Source organism: Teleopsis dalmanni, chromosome X, assembly GCF_002237135.1.
Source record: "Teleopsis dalmanni isolate 2A chromosome X, ASM223713v2, whole genome shotgun sequence".
Taxonomy (NCBI): Eukaryota; Metazoa; Arthropoda; class Insecta; order Diptera; family Diopsidae; genus Teleopsis; species Teleopsis dalmanni.
In genome coordinates, this window is record NC_051848.1 from 24,918,459 (window position 1) to 24,923,374 (window position 4,916).

The following is a 4,916-nucleotide window of genomic DNA, read 5'->3' on the forward strand; positions in this document are numbered from 1 at the left end:
AGAGTCAGTTCTAATATTCGTTTATACATGTTGCTTTAGGTTGATATAGGCTGTTTTGATATCTGTGAACTGTGTTTTGTTAGGCTAAAACTACTTATTTAATGAAATTTTTGATATTTGGTCGTTTTTATTGGCATTAGTTGATTTATGCATGTCAAATGGCTTGTTTGTGTACATTTCACATACAAAACTGGGAAATATATTTTAATGAGTTGATTTATTTATAATGAGCTCATTTATATGAAATCACTTTGTATAGTTAATTATCCTCATTAGCGGTCTTAATGAACAAAACTACCTAAATAAGACAAGTGGAAACATGGTATTACTGCGAATTTTGCAATCTTTACCGCATAGTATATAGATTAATCTTCCAGATTAAGTACATTAGAAATCAATGTGTTATTTAAATAAAAGCGTTAATATAATCAGCAAATGTGTTTGATTTTTATTATTTATGGCAATCAAATAAAAAAAACGATTGTATTTAAAAAGGAATTACATAATTTCTTGTTGATTTAAAATCAAGTGGAAAGATGAAGAAAAGAAGGGTTCTTACAGGAAAATTACAAAAACTGAAGCCCTGTTTTGAGACCAACGTCCAATCGTCTATGAAAAAGTCATCGAAGAGTTAAAGGAGCGTTATAATGATTATATTATTTTTGAAGGAGAGTGTGTTGACGAAGAAAGCCGCATTTCTAAAGAAAAATTTGTTTTACTTAACTGAATAGAAGACTTATTGACAAACCAAAAATTATTATATAGTTTATTTATCTAATGTATATTCTTACCCATTAATGCTACATGAACTGTATATCATCATCCATCCAGATACCAACACTATCATAAACGTGGTCGTAAAAACGTGTAAATGGTGCGTATAAAAGTACATGAAAAACTCTGCGGAATACATCTATAAAAAGATATATATTATTTAAATATAGTTTTCATGTATTTTATAAGGAAATGAATGTTTACTTACTCTTTATCGACACTATTAGTGAAGCTTGACTCTCCATTTTATCTTGTGGGGTCTTCAGTTTGTTAGCTGCGGTAATTGGTTGTGATTCTGAAGATTCATATACTGGTACAATAAAAGGCTTTATTAATTTCAGTAGGCCCCAGAATTGACCAGTCGACTCATTTTCACCTTTACCTGACATCTTTTATTTTTCCAAGTAAAACTTGTAAGATTCAATTTAAATTATAATTTTAAATGGATTTTGATGTAAACTTCAATGATAGTATATATGTTTTTAGTTTCTATAAAAAACAAGTTTCTAGTCATATACAACAAATTTTATTATATATTACTTTTTTGATTACATATCTATGCAAAATATAATTAAGTAATTAAGATAACAAGAACTCGAACCGTAAGTTTTTTTATATGAGTTACGTTTCAGTTCAAGACATCGGTTCGGTTTTGGTTCCAGTTCGGTTAAAATAACGTTTTTTTCGATATTTAGTTTTGTTCCGAGTGAATATTTTTATTAAGTTTTTATTGGTTTACATACATTTGCAATATTTAGTTAAGTAATTGAAGTACTAAGGGTTCGAGCTGGAACTGGAATAGGTTTTTTTAATATTGTTTTCAATATTAGGTTAAAGTAGTCACACGACAAGGAGCCACCCTCTTTGAAATTTTTTTGGTATCAAGCAGTGTGGAGAGGTTTTTCCCGATTCTAAGGGATCGATGCTCAACGTCATTTCACATAAGCATATAAGTTTTGCTGCGATATTAAATTCTGACATAGCGGCATAGTGAGTGCTTCTAGTCGTAGTGTCAAATGCAGTTTCGAAATTGACAAATTTGATTTGACGCACTGTGAATATCTGGTCTAGGGTTGATTTGTCAGGTTTGAAGTCATATTGATAACGCACAATCAGTTGGTTGATGATTGACCTCAAGCTTTTTTTCAAAAGGTACGTTTGATAGAACCTTATGTGCGATATTTAAAAATTATTTTATATGTATACATATTACAAGGAAATATAAAAAATATTTATAAATTTTTTTTAAAGAGACCTTTGTATAAGTAGCCAGGGCTTATTTACCAGATCTTACGACACGTAAGTTGAACTAAACAGGGTAATCTTCAGGAAAGCAGTAAGGCAATTCGATTATTCCGTACCAGTTTAGAGGAAATGATCAAAGTAGAATTTACAACTTGTAGATAAAATTTTATATTATAATAATATCTCTAATATAATATCTCTTTATGAATGGAAATATTTTGTAAGTCAATTCGGAGTATATTTTCTATTCTCATACACTATTAATAAACTAACAACAAACTAATATTACAATTTTTAAATCATTCCCTCTTCCTCTTGTTCATTTCTTACACAAATAAATTGAAAAAAATATTCATAATATTAAAACATTTTCTTCGCATAAGCCTAAAAGTATGCCAGAATTTGTAAACAAATTTGCATGGAGAGAATAAAAACCAAAATCGTATTTATTTGCTAAATTCCGGAAAGCTAAACAAATAATAAACAAAACATAAAAGCCGTGTTTAAAACTGCAGGTGAAAACTTATCTGAATTTTTTTGTTTTGTTTCCATTTTGGTAATCTTGTTAATATTTTTTCTGCTTCAAAAATTGAAACAAAATAAGCAAACACACACATCACACCGAAGTATAGAAAGTAAGTAAATTATACACAATTTTACACATTAAAAAGCGTACGAAATTATGCAAATTATTGATATCGAAGTACACTGCAAAAAATGTTATAAACGGCATACACAATATCTCAGCAAAATGTGCCATTTGGTTGCTTTGGTAGCGAATGCCTTCAAACGCCACAAAATTAACTTACGCACCAAAATTGTTGTTGTTGATGTTGTTGTTGTTGTTGTTTTGTCCTTTACATTTGCTCTCATATATGCGTATTTATTGAAAAATAAATGAAATAATGAAAAAATACTTTCTAAACTTTCTTATTAGCTTAAAAAAATAAATAAATAATGCCAAAAAGAAGAAAACGAATGAAACGAATAAATGAAACAAAAACGCTAGGATAATAAAGCTGACAATGAGTAAAAATTAAAATAAAAAGCACAAATCGAGGCTAGTAAGCGGCAAGTGTCAGGATGCGTAAGACCCTGCTAGGCAATGAACAATAACCTTGAAATTTTGACGCTACGTAGTATCCTTGTACACATTCAACACCTAATTGGATCCTGTGCTCTGTACTGTTGATTTGCTTTATGCTCAGCTGTTGTTTGTTTCTTTATTCGAATTCGAAATGAATTTAATTCCTTTACGCTATTTTTTTGCCTTTAATTTCGAATTATAGATTGATTTTTTGGAAAAATTCATATTAAAGTAATATTTTTCCGAACTTTATTCAGCGAGAAAACTTTAAATAAAAAACTTATACACAATTTATTCATAGTTTTCAAAAAAAATTATTTTTTCTATTTAATATTATTATATTGAAGCTAGTTGAGTCAATACACTTGAGCACTTTTACTCTCTATTAAGGTTTCTTCATAACCCCTCTCTACGCCTTGACTGAATTATTGTTTATCACTTCATTAGATTAAGCAATAATTAACCTCAGATCTGCATACCTTCCCGTGGAGCCTTTAACCGTTCTGAGATTTGATAACGCGGTGTTGGTAGGCCTCTCAGTTTTCGTAAATAGTTTCAGGCTTCTATACTTTATGTGTTTTTAGATAGTTCATCCTAATGTACCGTGGCACCTACAAAAGTCATCTCAGAGCTTGGCTTTGTGCAATTTTTTGGTGGCGAATAGTAATGTTTAAGACCTTGCTTAATGCTACACACCTATATAGAAGTCATGCAGCTCACACTATCAAAATAATACACATAAATAGAAAAATATATATGAAATTATATTAAATCTTGAGGCGTAAATATAAAAAGAATATAACAATAAAAGTTTTGTATTCAATAACATATTACGAGTATCACGCCATGTGAATACTAAAACATCAGCTGATCTCTTGCTGATCCAAATACTGTGAATAAAATAAAATTTTTAATACAAAATTCAATATCAATTATTTATAATAGTATGTTTTCACTGCTTACTTAGCAAGTTTAACTTACTAAGTAAATATCGTTACCCATATATAGAGCTTCTGTGCTATTTAAGTTACTTTCAAATAAACTAAAGAAAATTGGACCAAAAATGTCGAATACAACACTTAAAAATAAATTTCCCAGAAGGGAAATTACCAAAATTTAAAATATTTGCCATATGTTTTATATATAAAATGTAAACAAACAACAGCTGAGCTGTAAACAAGCGTACTGAGAAAGTAAATATTAAATAAAATCTTTGTTTTTATTAATTGAATATGTGATAAATTTATATAATAACAATATGTATATAAATGATTTGATTTATCAAGTATATATTAAATATATTGTTTGAGCTTTCTCTTAGAACTTTTAAAGAACTTTTTGACATATAAAAGCTTTTTCACATGCAATAAGTAATTTATGTCAATGGAAATGGCAAAATCCTAAAGTTACTTAAGTAAGTTATTAAGTAAGCGGTGTAAACATGGTATTAGTGTTTCCTTTTATACTATAACTTTTTATAATTATATATTAAATATTAATAAAAAAAAATAATTTTTGATGAAGATTCCTGGTATTATTTCTGAAAGTTAGCGTACTTCAATAATAAAAAATCGAAAGTGATTAACTGAAATTAAAACTTGTCTTATCTTTCAGTTTGGAGGTAAATATTTTATTTCAAGTCCTTAAGTATTTTATTTTAAGTCCTTATTTTTTGTTTCTGCTCCAACGACATCATATAAATCAAGTTTTAAAAACATAAAAAGTATTAAATTTAAAATAAAACTTAGTTTGCTTGGCATAAAAAAAAATTAACTAGCAAAAATTTCAAAATTTTTTAGTTAAAAATTTT

At 28.0% G+C, this 4,916-nt stretch overlaps 1 long non-coding RNA gene across 1 annotated transcript; it reads right to left on the reverse strand.

Moving 5' to 3' along the window:
• Nucleotides 1-445: 445 nt before the first annotated feature.
• LOC119689784 lies at nt 446-1,162 on the reverse strand. Its single transcript, XR_005253483.1, has 3 exons — nt 983-1,162; nt 792-913; nt 446-698 (listed from the first exon to the last, which is right to left on the reverse strand). It is a non-coding gene; the product is annotated as an uncharacterized LOC119689784 (long non-coding RNA).
• Between the last annotated feature and the right edge of the window lie 3,754 nt (nt 1,163-4,916).